This window comes from Bactrocera dorsalis, chromosome 5 (genome assembly GCF_023373825.1).
Source record: "Bactrocera dorsalis isolate Fly_Bdor chromosome 5, ASM2337382v1, whole genome shotgun sequence".
Taxonomy (NCBI): Eukaryota; Metazoa; Arthropoda; class Insecta; order Diptera; family Tephritidae; genus Bactrocera; species Bactrocera dorsalis.
Genome location: NC_064307.1, coordinates 23323206 through 23337699, shown reverse-complemented (window position 1 = coordinate 23337699; position 14494 = coordinate 23323206). Strand labels below are relative to the sequence as shown.

General features: G+C 40.0%; 1 protein-coding gene and 1 long non-coding RNA gene across 12 annotated transcripts in view; one reads left to right on the top strand and one right to left on the bottom strand.

The window, feature by feature from the left end:
• Positions 1 to 14494, top strand: part of LOC105226995 (titin) — a 358359-nt gene that overhangs the window by 4456 nt on the left and 339409 nt on the right. The gene's annotated exons all lie outside the window — the stretch shown is intronic.
• Positions 1 to 14494, bottom strand: part of LOC125778975 (uncharacterized) — a 107190-nt gene that overhangs the window by 32702 nt on the left and 59994 nt on the right. Inside the window, exon 2 of the long non-coding RNA XR_007423068.1 lies at positions 11669 to 11760. This is a non-coding gene — a long non-coding RNA (uncharacterized LOC125778975). The remainder of the gene's footprint in view (positions 1 to 11668; positions 11761 to 14494) is intronic.

The window sequence follows — 14494 nt, the reverse complement described above, 5'->3', positions numbered from 1 at the left end:
TCAATATTTTAGTGCCGCACCAAACACGTCAACCGAGTAAGTACACACATACATATGTACATGCATACAGCGGAGCTCGCTGATATGCAAACAAGCCGAATCGCAATAAAAGCCATCAAACCTCTAAACACAAACAACGAAGTTTGCCATAAAACCCACTTTTAATGAAAGTCAACCTACACACACATAAAAAAAATACATACATATTTACATATACATTCATATGTATGTTTATGTATGCAGGCATCAACATATCGGCACATTCATTCGCGATTGTATTATGTTCTGTCAGTTCAACGGCTTCAACGTAGTGACATTTAACTAATTGAGCATGCGCGCAATTCTTCGGTTCTTGTTGTTTCTTATTCACCTTTTTTCCGACCATTTAATTTATTTGCGTGTAGGTAGTTGAAGTATCAGCACAGCGCAGCTTTTTTCTGACAAACTGAAAAAAGATCCCGTCAACGGTTTTATTATATACCTATGTATGTTTTCCAGACGATCATATTTGTTTGCGAGAAGGGCATATGTGTTAGCGAGATGCGAAATCCAATAAAAATGTGTGAGTGAAAAGGCAGTAAAAATAGATGGGTGTGCGCCAAAAGCAGGCCGCAGGCAGTTTAAGTGGAAATCAACAAATAAATTTCAAATATCTTCATAAATTTGCGATTAAATGAGATTAAATTTTTTTGTGGCGGCAGTTTTTAGTGCTGGAAAAGGGTTAAGGTTTGGAACTTTGCATTGGGTATATCATTTGCACAAACAAGAACAACATTAAATGCGCATTACGAGGTTATCACTTTGAAAGAAATCTAGGGTTTTTAAGACAATCTGAGAAGATGTTTTTTAAAGTTTATAAAGCGATCATCTAGTCAGTTCTTAGATTAACTGATGTCTGAGTGCCAATGTTGGGTAGTGAATTCAATCAAATGAAGATTTATCGAGGCAATACTTTTATAATTTTGAATTTAGATTTGATTAGATGGTGATTTAACAAGGTACTTACTTGTATAGCTTAGAGCTCCGGTCCGTTGCGGTACCTAAAACTGATATAAAATTTATTATAAAGACAAAACGCTCACAAATTTGTTTAGACGACTAATGTAAGTTTCTGTTCTCTTGCGTTCCACTATATGTCAGAAAGAACTCGCAGCCGTCAAAGAGTCGGCCACCGACCAACGACTATTAAGCTCACCCGAGGTCCCCAGATGACCAAGGAAATGCAACTCGTTCCCACTCCTGTATGAGTAAGGGTGCTCCTATAGTTAGTTTTCCGACTTTGCAGTTTCCAGATCTCAGATCAGTTTTTGCAAAACTTGCTGGAAGCGAAATAAGTCACCTCGATAGAGTTGTGATAGATTAAATAAACTCAAAGAGGCTTTATCTAAATAGGAGACTTTTAATCAATTTTTAAGAGTTTTTGGTATAAAAAGGACGGGGCTACAACTGATCAAATCTAAGTGCAGTAAGACAAGAATATGATATATGTACATACCACTGTGGGCACAAAATTGTAAGACATTTAATATAAATTTGGTATGATTGTCAATGACATCTGCGCCAAATGTCACATCAAAAAAATTAGTGAATTTACTCAACAAAGAAGTTCTATTGAATTTTGTGTGCGGAATCAAATTTCTGGTGCCGGAACAATCAGAATATTGGAAAATGCCTCCGGTGATAATTGATTTGATTGGTACAAATTATTCAAAGAGAACCATGTCCAAAACGGCTATCAAGGAATTGGTGCTTGAGGATCGACGATAAACAATTAGAGATCTTACTGGCATAGTTGGAATATTCGAAGGATCAGTGAAAATCAGTTTGCAAGCTCATTTGGGCCAAAGAGAAGTGAAAGCACGACTAGTTCCAAAATCACTAAATTTTTTCCAAAACCAGTGTCTCGTAAACGTCTGTGAAACAATGCTTTGCGACTACCAGGATGTCACGAAACGTTTTTTACGACCTGGAAACAGATAATCGATCGGCCGAATATCGTGGCACAGGTGAACCGAAGCCAAAGTAGGTCAAAAATTAAAGTTATGTTGACAGTTTTCTTCGATTATTGAGGTGTGGTGCACTTGGAGTTTTTTCGGAAAGAGCAACGGGAAGCGCTGTGGAGTTTTTGAGAGTGAAAACTCGTTTAACTTAGTGCTACAATTATGTTTCATTGCAAAATTAGTGATTAAAGGGTCTTATTAAAAATAATTTTGCGAAAGTCATAAGCGAACTCCTGCATACAAAATTTTTTAGCTGCCAGGCAAATAACCTGAAGCTCTTCACATTTAATACCCTGCATTGTTTTCTTTGCTGCCATGATGACTTTCAAGTAAATTGCAGCAGTGCGCAGGCGCAGCTTTCCGTATAATTACCAGCAATGACAACAGATTATACGAATAACCGAACCTTATTAAATAGTCATAAATCAAAACAGAAAGTGTGGCAACAAACACTCCTGTTAGACGCTGATTTGAGAATATCATCATTTATAATTTAATTTCACATTTTTTAAATGTATAGTATATACTTATGTATATATGTACATATATATACATATATATGTGCGTATAAGTATTTAAGTATTTTTATGCATTGGTAAGCAATTACATAAGGCAACCATTTTTCATGCCTAATTAATACTTCATCATTTAACGTTCCCGTCTGCGTCTGCATATCGGAAACAGTTTCTTGAGCATTTCAGTGACAGACTTAACTTTGCTGTGCCCAGCGGTGAAGTGATGGTCGCGTGAAATGGCAAACAATTGAACAGGAAACGACTTTGGTTGATCATGACAAATGACATCAGGAAATGTGTTGGTGGCGGGCACTTTAATGCCGGCACTTACAGTTATGGATTGTACGGCAGGTCAAAAGGTGACTTAGTTGAGACATATGTATATGAAAATGTATACATACATATGTACATACACATAAAATATATAAGTGGTGCGTATGCTCAAGACATAAATATATATTATATTTCAAAAGAAATATGTATATAAGGGAAGTGGGAGATTAAATTGCTTATTCTAGTATTTAGACCATGACGACATAAATTTCCTATTTTATTTCCTCTTCCACGTATATTTGTTTGAATTTGCCGCTTATAAAAGTAACTTTGCTGCTATTAGTTACTGCTAGCAAACTACTACCACAGATTGTATGAATTATCCTAACTAAATTTATTTTAAGTACTATCAATGTAGACGGAATTCTAGCGCTGAACCTACGAACCTCGCGTGAGCTTATCAGGCGTTGGACGATGACCGGTTACTGTGCGAGTGCGAGATCCGTCTCGCCTGGAGTAGAATACAGGAAAGCTACTGAGCTGTTAGCAAAGTTGCAATCGTCACAGTTCTTACTGAGCAATATCAATCCCCCAGAATTTGCCCGCGGTAAGGTAAGCCTGCCATAAGAGGCGACTAAGATCCAATATGCACTATGTCTGTTTTTTAGCTAGCCTCGAAAGCAAAGTTTTGTTAGAAATAGTGCTATAATAGTAATCAAAAGACATTTGAAGCTCAAGTGACAAATGTCACCAGGTCTGATCTGACAGCCCGAATTGCCAAAAATTGTATGGAGAAAGGTGAGGCAGAAATACTCAAGCACTTTCTTCTCCAGTGTCCACTTTTTGCAGGACTGAGGTGGAAACATCTCGGCAGTCATACTTTCGGCAAATCAGGAGAGCTACCCGAAACTGATATTTGCTACCTCAAAAAATTTTAGGGTTTAGGTATCATAACGGACCGACCTTATAGACTACCCAATTGAGATCCCTGTTGGCAATTGTAACAGGAACGGTATTTTAACCTAACCTAACGTGAATATCAATTTCGAAAACATTTTTAAATACGACTCTTGAAAGCACAGAACACACACACACATTTCTAAAACTTACGAAGTCTACGAGGGCAAGACGAAAACTCTCCTGGCATCAAACAAACAGTCGTCGCATTGGCGACTTGGCTCCCACGTCACTATTGACAGTCATAACCTTAGAGTTGTAGATAATTTCGTCTATCTTCGAACAGCATTAACACCAACAACAACGGTAGTCTCGAAATCTAACGTAGAATAATTCTTGCCAACAGTTGCTACTTCGGACTGAGAAGGCCAAATTCTACATGTATGACGAGCGACTGATCCGTCCGTCTATATGGTGCAGAGACATAGATGATGACAGCATCTGATGAGTCGACGTTACGAGTTTTCGAGAGAAAGGTTCTGCGGAAGATTTATGGTCCTTTACACATTGGCAACGGTGAATACCGCATGCGATGGAATGATGAGCTGTACGAGATATACGACGACATTGACATAGTTCAGCGAATTAAGTGACAGCGACTACGCCGGCTAGATCATGTCGTCCGAATGAGTGAAAACACACCAGCTCTGAGAGTATTTGACATAGTGCCCGCCGGGGAAAGTAGAGGAAGAGGAAGACCTCCGTTGGAAAGACCTGGTGGAGAAGGACCTGGCTAGACTATGAACCTCCAATTGATGCCAAACAGCGCAAAGGAAAAACGACTGGCGCGCTGCAATGGCTCGCATATAACCGCGTCTGAAATGGAGATGAAATAGACCCTATGAAATGCACTTAGAAATATTGTATATGCTTTCTTCAACAAAATATTGACTTTAAATCTTCACCTTAGTATTTTAGTGGCCATAACTGGCGCAGACAACACTGAGTGCAATCCGACAGTCAAGTGAGTTTGCTTTTTAGATAACCTAGAAGATCGTCGTCTGGTTTCAAAGGAATGAAGGAAGAATGTCAACCGCAACGAATTACTTGTCTCCAGCAATACTTCGTGGCAATAATATACCCACCACATGCACACACTGATCGGGGAACATGTATAGCTGCAAGTGAAATGCATAATTGTAATCCAATACGGAAGCAATGGATATGTGCGCACGCGTATACGCACACTTCGCTCTAATAGACACACATACATATGTACCTTCAAACATACTAGACTGCCGGCCGCACTGGTATGCAGTAGGCCCGTTGCAAGCCAAAACCGCTAACCGTCAACTCGTTTTGCCTGCTATTTGTCCATTAAACTGACAAGCCGAGTGCGCACAGCTGGACAATGCCGAAGCTGTGGTTCGCTGGCAATGCCAACTGGAGTGTGTGAGTGCATGTGTGTGTGTGTGGAAAAAATGGTAATATTGAAAAAAATACCAAGAAAAACAACAACAGCTTGCTTAGCCAGTGCAGTACCCGCGTACGTTGGCCCCGCTTCATCCCGTCTCCAGCGCAAAAAACTCGAGTCATCGCTACGCGGCTTTTATAGTCAATTGACAATTATTACATGTTTTTCATGGTTCGATCTGCTCGGTCAACTTGCCGCACTGGCTGCCATGCACCGGGGCAGCTTGCTTTTTGTATGCTTTTGCAGTAGCCATGCACTTGGACGAGCTTTTAGTCGCTACTGCAGCTAGTACTCCGTATATGTATGTGTTGTTGTCGCTATGGCAGCTGACTCGCTGTTGCCCTCTTTTATACGCCGTGCTGCCACATTACCTACTTGCTTGGCACATTCCAATCACTTTGCCTTTAACCACTTTGCTCACTGAATTTCTTTCTTATCATTTACGGTTTTTGCAGCCACCACAATTCATCAAAGTCTGTCCATATGCGCGCGCTGGTGTGCCGTTTTTGTTGTTAGCTGTCTGATACGTAATTCCATAAATGTAGTAACTGCATCTATTGGCATGCACTTTTGCGCATTAGGGTGGATTTTATGTGCCTTTATTTCTGATAAACCGATTTCTCACACCTTATAAGTTCCATAAGTCGGAATTTTGGTAATAAATTAGTTGGCTAAAGGACAGAATTCTCAAATGGGTTGAGACTGATCGACCGGTGTCCAAAATATGATTATCTGTACTACTAGATTCCAGCATAGGAAAATTCATCAAGCTGCCTGGTTGTCTCCGGATCGAAAAGCCACCAACCAGATCAATCAAGTTATGATAATCGAAGTCATCGACACGGACTACAAACTTGTTGCTTTCAAGAAACGCGCCCGCCGCTGCAATCACAACAGACAGCCGATCGATTAACCACAGCAACTCGATATAAGTGAACTGTGGGACGGCATTTCAAGCTCCTTAAGTACAGCTGTAACTGAAACCATTGGTTTTCGGAAAATGCAAAATAACGGCTGGTCAGATGAGGAGTGCCGTAACGTAGTGGTGACAAAACATACTGCCTTCCTCGCAACGTTATAATCGACCAAAACACGTGCGGGATGGAATAGATACCGACAGTTGTAGAGCGCAGCGAGACGAATTTTTTCGAATGAAATTAAAGTAGGCTGTGCCCAATCCACAAAAAGGGGGACCTCACAATCTGCGCCAACTACCGTGGGATAAGCCTCCTCAACATCGCGTACAAGGTTCTACCGAGCGTATTGTGTGAGGGATTAAAGCCTACCGTCAATAAACAGATTGGGTCTTATCAGTGTGGCTTTAGGCCTGGCGAATCAACAACTGACCAGATGTTCACTATGCGTCAAATCTTGGAAAAGACCCGTGAAAAGAGAATCGACACATTCGTCGTTTTCAAAGTCGCTTTTGACAGCATGAAAAGCTGCCTTTATGCCTCGATGTCTGAATTTGGTATCACCGCAAAACTAATACGGCTGTGTAAACTGACGTGGAGCAACACCAAAAGCTCCGTCAGCATCGAGAGGCCCTCCGAGCCGTTTGATACCAAACGAGGTTTCAGACAAGGCGACTCTCGGCAGAACTAAACAGAAAGGTACACTCTTCTATACGAGTGTACAGATGCTGGCGTACGCCGATGATATTGTTATCATTGGCATTGGCCGTTAGTTCTGCTTTCTCCAGAATGGATAAGCAGTGAGCAAATGGGTCTGATGGTGAACGAGGGCCATGAAATATCTCAAAGAACAATGTCAGCCTGGAAATCCAACGCAGGATAGCTCTTGCCAACAGGTGCTACTTCGGACTGAGTGGGCAATTAAGAAGTAAAATCACTCTCGACGAACAAAAACAAAACTCTATAAGTCACTCATTATTCCCGTCCTGCTATATGGCGCAGAGGCGTGAACGATGCCAACATCTGATGAGTCGACGTTACGAATTTTCGAGAGAAAGGTTCTGCGAAAGATGTATGGTTCTTTGCGCGTTGGTCACGGCGAATATCGCATTCGATGAGCTGTATGAGATATACGACGACATGGACATAGTTCAGCGAAATAAAAGACAGCGGCTACGCTGGCTGGATCATGTGGTCCGAATGGGCGAAAACAATGCAGCTCTGAAAGTATTCGACGCAGTACCCGCCAGGGGAAGCAGAGGAGGAGGAAGACCTCCACCTCCGTTGCAGGGACCAGGTGGAGCAGGACCTAGCTTCGCTTGGAATCTCCAATTATCGCCACCTTGCGAAAAGAAGACACGACTGGCGTGCTGTTGCTAACTCGACTCGAACGACTGCCCTTTAAGGTTTTATCTATTTTGCAACTAGGAAAAAGGCACAAGGAGCCGTGTCTGGCGAATATGAAGGCTGGAGCATCTTTACAGTATTATTTTTTGACAAGAATTCACGAATAAGCAACGAAGTGTGAGTGAAAATTTTATTCTACTTTTGAGGCATGTATGAATATCAATATAATTAGAACATAATTCTCCAAAGCCGCAAAATTCAAAATTTAAAAATTCCCATTATTTTTCGAACACACCACAAGGTCTAAGCACCTTCGGAATGTACCGATTTAGTTCAAAGAAACAACGTTTTGTTCAATAACTTGTAACATATTTTGAAGGTAATTTATATTTACCACACATAATATTAAAAAATACATTGTTATGAAAGGTATAAATATTTTAATGTTTGTTTTTCGCAACATTTGACACGCGACCAGTTTAAGTTCCAGCGTTTGTTTTTCGTCGAGTGCAGTCAAATTCCAGTTTACTGCTAACTCAAGTTTATTTTTTCACTTTTTTATTTTCACTCATTTTTTTTTCAATTTACCGCGTTTTACACATACAAAAAAACGTATGAATATGCCCACCATAATTCTAAATAGCACACGCTTGCCGCTGAGACTTGACTTGACTTACAGTTATACGTACTTAAGTGCAAACTAAGCAACTGACAAACATTTTACAAGTGCTTAGCACCGAAAACAACAAATCGTTGGTTTGGCGAGCAAACAAGTATGTATGTATGTCTACGACACTCAAAAGTGTGGCAGAAGGAAATTGTTTAAGCAACGTTGTTGCAGTAGCTGCAGGAGCGCTTAACGGCTTTCAAGCCGAATGGGCTGACCGCGCCAACGAACGAGTCGGCGCACAAATAAACAAACAGCAAAATAACATGCTAAACTGACAGCCCATAATCTTAAACCAAAACATAAAAGTAACAACAACAACAAACAGCAGCGACTACCGACAACTGCATTTTAATTGAAGTCAAAGCGGCCCACTTAAATACCCTGACCGATGGCCACCGACCGACCGGCCACCGACCAAACGTACAATCCTCCGACCGACCAGTGATGGGTTGCCTGACGTTGCAAGTACACATATACGAGTACAAACATTCGATAGGTAGACTTGCAACGTGTAGATGGATTGTGGCACTTTGTAGCTCAAATGGCGGCGAGTTCCAGCTTGACTGCCCAGAGCTGTTCTATTTTACTACGTGATTTGTATTTGTAAAAATGTACTATTTTTAATTTCGACTTGCAACACATCGAGGAATATGTAGAACTATGCAACGTTGTGATATAAATAGTTATACAGTTATCTGTGTATGTGTGTGTGTATGTGTGCCTGCCTGCATTATGCCCCGAATAATTAAAAGCTTTGTTAGCTCATTTGCCTTTCTCCAATGTTGGAATGGATTTTCTCGTAATGCTTTATATGAAATTTTTCGGTATTCTAGGTGCGTAGTCAAAGGGGTCCGGCTGTCAGTCACTTTGACGTTAGAAATAAGTTAATAATGCTTTAAGTAGAAAACAAACAAAGAATGACTTTTTGGTGCTAATTTGCTTACAGATTAATAAACACTGTGATAATGTGCGAAACATTTTAGTAAACAATTTTCGAATTTTTTTAGAGTGTGAAAAATTTAATACATATGTATTTATAGAGCCTACATATGAATGTACTAATGAGACCTTGAGTTTTTGTGTTCAGAACTTCAGCGTTAAAGTAACTAAAAAGGAAAGGAGAAGCGGTTTAAATTAATTATTATATATACAAAATAATTACCGTTGCCTAAAAGTATTTTTACATCGAAAATAAGAAAAAAACCTTAACTCGTTATTGACCGTCTGTATCTCTGGAACAAATTTGTGATGCACCAAATCACGAATATCGAGCATCACCTTGATTTTTAAGCGGCTTTGGCGGGGTTTTTGGGTTCCATAAGCACAGAATGCATATTTTGTATGAAAATTGAGAATAAAGCTTTTTCATGGGAATGTGTCGACTCTTGCCGCTATCAAGGTAATCAAGAGACTAGAAATGCTGTCCACCTTTGAAAAACTATTGATCCTTGGCAAATGTTTTCATTGTTGATTCATTTATATCCAAAGGATTATAAAACGTTTCCATGTGGCATTTGGCTGAATGCGAATATTGCATACAGAAGCTAAACATTGCACAAATTTTTAAATAAGCTTGAGTACAAAAATAAGTTCAATATATGGATACCACACGAGTTAGCACAAAAAAATCTCATAATAGAATTTCCATCTGCGAAACGCTGCTGAATCGCTGTTGAACAGCAGCAAAATTGATACATTTCTGAAACGCATGGTTACTGCTGATAGAAAGTTGATCACTAACAATAACGGAAGCGGAAACGGTCGTGGTCGAATCGAGGTAAGCTGGCGCAAACAGTGGGGAAACCAGTAATGATTGTCAGTGTGAATTTGGTAGAAAATCATCTACAAAGAGCTGATGCCCTACGGCAAACTCTTAATCCGAGATTGTGCTTTCAACAATTGGATGGTCTGAAGAAACAAACGCTCAGAACCAGTCAGCTTTGAACAATAGAAGTTCCGGGAGCATGTTTGGGATGTTTTTTTACCTTCGAGCTAATAGCTGGGATCTGGAATCAAGGTATTATGACTTGCTGGAAATCGACTCTCCCAGCTTTTCGGCAATAGTGACAAGGATTCTTTGAGATTAGTATCATTAATTCTTCCTTCAAATTGCCAACAATTTATTGCATAAAATGGTGCATATTTTAACTCAGCCGGAAGTGTGAAATTGCTATATTGGAAGAGCTCGGGTAACTTAAGGACTGCAGGTGGTTATTGTTATTAAAGGTGGTTCGCGCTATTTTAAAGTTTTCCTTCGTTAAAAGCAAATCCGCTAGAGAAATGTTCCTTGAGATTCTGTGAGATGCTGTTTTGGGAGATGGTACCCTATCACTTCGAACTGTGGAGGGAATGGTTTCGACGATTCACAGCGGGTGCCACCCGGCGGAAGACCTGTGACGACGAATACCGTTCAAATCATGGAAACGGTCGTGTTAGACCGGCATGTGGCTTCTCGTTACATCGCCCAGGAGATGGAAGTTAGTCACCAAACCATTTTAAACCATCTGGAGAAGGCTGGATATACAAAAAAGGTTTATGGTTGGGGTTTTGACGCAAAAAACACTTCTGAACCAAATCAACCCCTGCGATATGTTGTTGAAACGGAGCGAACTCGACCCATTTTTGAAGCGGATGGTGACTGGCGACGAAAAATGGATCACATACGACAATATCAAGCAAAAATGGTCTTGGTTGAAGGCGGGTGAATCGTCCCAAACAATGGCCTAGCCGGGATTGACGGCCAGAAAGGTTTTGCTGTGTGTTTGGTGGGATTGGAAGGGAATAATCAACTATGAGCTGCTCCCATACGGCCAGACGCTTGATTCTACCGTCTACTGTGAACAACTGGACCGATTGAAGCAAGCGATTGACCAGAAGCGTCCAGAATTGGCCAACAGGAATAGTGTAGTGTTTTACCAGGACAACGCCACACTTCGTTGATGGCTCGTCAGAAGTTACGGGAACTCGGATGGGAGGTTTTATCGCATCCACCATATAGCCCGGATATAGCGCCAAGTGATTACCACCTGTTTTTGTCCATGGCGAACGCCCTTGTTGGTGTAAAGTCGAACTCAAAAGAGGCTTGTGAAAAGTGGCTGTCTCAGTTCTTCGCAAATAAGGAGGATATAGGGGGGCTTCTACGAGGGGGGTATTCTGAAGTTGCCGTCTAGATGGAAACATATTAGCGAACGAAACGGCACAAATTTGAACTAAATCCGATCACTGTAACACTTTTTATAAAGCATTGAATAAAGAGCAAAATAGCGGAAGGGAGATATTTGACAATCTAATATGTCACGACTACTTCTCAAATTAAAAAAAACTGACTTTCTTGACAACTTGACTACAGTAGCAATCTCAGACTACCAATCAAAAGGGGTAACAAGTGTCTACTCGGACAGATATTTAGATATGTGGAATACTACGGTGAATTTTGATTAGTTTTTGATGGTACATGCAAAAGTTAGGTTAACAAAACAATTATACTGTACGCAGCATGTAGAGAGAGTAAAAAAAATTCACATCCTTAAAATAACAATTTCTTCTAAAACTTATATTTGGAATAATATTTCAATTACCCCTTAAGAGCTTCCGGTGGATGCTTTCATAGAAGTATAGTTGAGATGATTCTGACGTACTCGTCGAATATTGACTTTGCATTCAAGCCGATCTGAAAAAAAAATATTACGTTTAATAAATTTTTTAAGAAACAAAAAATAAGGCAAAGGTAAACCTATTGCATTTTGATCTGAACTACTTAAACCACAGCCTCGTAAATATTATACTATATTTAAATTTTAGCCGCCAAAGGAATTCACATCGGACGGTGACATGAGATGAAGAGCACCAAAGCAAAAATTCTTGGTGTAAAAATTCTCTTGACCTCCGATTCTCGATTCCAATTGGAGTATCAAACATATCCCTCAATTTGATAATGTTACTTAGTCGAGAAAATATTAAAGGCTCAAATTACCACTTCGTGTTTATATAGTAGGTGCACAAATAACTTCTCGCTCTTTTGTTTTTATGAAAATGGCATTTTATTGTAAAGAAGTGGTTACAAACGAATTATTCGAAGTATTTCACATCACTGATGACGATATTTCCCATCTTTCAGGCAAAGATCGAAAATCATTATGGTAAAACTGTCCATCTTGTAATCCAAAAATCAAGCCATTTTTCGTCAGGAACTGCTTCTGAGCTAGACCATGTGTCATTGAACGGAACAAATAAGAATCGGACGGTGCAATATCTGGTAAATATAGCAATGGGAATCTATTTACACATTTACAGGCAGCTTTTAATGGAAACGAGAGTGACATTTGCGCAGCTTGGTTCTTCATACTCTACCAGGTTAAACTCATATTTATCTAGAATAGACCCCGACATATTCAATATATGTCCTACGTGCAATAAGTCTCCGCATAACACTGGCCACTTCTTTGCAAACCCCACCAACCCCACTCATTTAACACCCCTCTCTCTTTGATCTGACCCCGTCGATACACCACGTTTCTTGGGCCTTCCGCTGATAAGTAGCTTAAAATGGTTTAACAATTATTAGGAGCTTTCACGGTATCAGTTAGAGCCTTTTGAAGAGGGGAAAGGCGAGCCAAAGTCCTTCCTAACAAACAAAAAGTTGGCCTGAACGAATGACAGTTTATCATGATAATTGCTGTATTAAGGTTCACTAAAATGAATTCCAGAGAGCGCCAAAAACGTTAGAAGATTAGCTTTCAGTTCTTTAAGGGGTAGATATGCCAATAGAAGGTCTTATATATTCACATAAATATGTAGATTCAACTCCCGAATAATCGAGAGCTAATCGAATAATCAATAATAAACAATCAATTGTCCCAACTATTGTAAAAATATTCCAATTTTCATACCACTTGGCAACTCTATTTTCGCTGATCAACTATCGCGCCGATAAACAGGAAAAAATGCAATAAAATAGAGAATTAACCAAATATATGTGTCAAATGCAATTTGCATACGCTCCCAAAAACACAAAAGAAGGAAAACAATAACAACATGTGCAGCTGTTAGGTCATTAAATAGAAAGCTGGAAATGCAAGCGGCAAGGCAACAAGTGGAAAAAGTTGTAAATGAAAATCAGACGCGCGCTCGAGCGCATTTCTTCAATGCAGCCACAGACGCGCAGTGAACTTGTCCGACGAGTTTCATGTCAACACAAGCGATTACAACAAAAGCAATACAACAATATGATAAGAAAAAAGTGCCGCGCGATTGCAACGGAGATGGTGCGAATGCAATTGACAGCGGCAAAGTGTGGCGCGCCTGCGTATATAACTGTGTATGGTAGTCGGGTGACTTGCGTATTGACAAATACTATGTGCGTGTGTATAACTTTGTGTGTGTGAGAGTATTGAAAATAGGTCTGTATAATATACATAAATATGTTAATGTGCTTTCATAATACTTTTGTCGCTTTGATCGCTGGTTTCTAGACTCTTTTCTTATTAATTATTTTTATACCCTGAACAGGGTGTATCAAGTTTTCCAAAAAGAAATGTTGGAGATCTTAAAAATTATATACTCGTATATAAATGATCCACATGACGAGCTGAGTCAAAATCTACCTGTCTTTATAAATGCAAACTAGTAACTTAGTCTTTGGGATTTCACTCTGAAATTTTGCAATTTTTTTGCTGCATATTTGTCAAAACCTTCTAATTCGCACCACTGTAGGATGTAGCTTTCATACAAACTAACCAATCAAAATGAAGTTTTGGTTTTGAAGACTTTTTATTTGGCGAGATAAAGCATTTAGGCTGTTCTGGTAAGCTAATGATCCACGCAAAGACCAGTTTTAGCACTTTGTTATACCAGATGGAGTTCAGTTACGAGATCCATGAGAAGTAACTACCCTTTAGGAGGGCTGCGCTTGACGCAAATTTTCTTCTCGATCTGCCAGCCCCATTCTACAGGCGTGTGTCGCCACAAGTCAGTGACCAGTTAGTATACCGATCATGTTCCTACAGTTCCTTCTATCGAGTGACAGTAGGAATTTTGTGTACTTCCGATCTATCGTCTTACACTTTTGCAGTTTTGCACCCAGGTATCTCGTTCTATCCTGTTCTGATTTTCCTTACCATGATTCTGTCCAGATCATCGTATAGACATTGCATGGGTCTCCCAATGTTTAACACGTTTTCGGATATTAGCCGTACAGCATACTTGGCAATTTAGTTCACTATCTCATTGCCATCGATACCTTTGTGACCTGGCACCCAGAAGTTGTTTGCTTCCGGTAACACTCTACGCAGATAATAGCAAAGCCCTCAGTGGAAACATGTAGTCGGCGCTTGTCAATTGCCATTAACCACCAAGCTATGCCCGAAGCTTCTATATAAATAATAGTCGTCCATCGATTTGTTGCA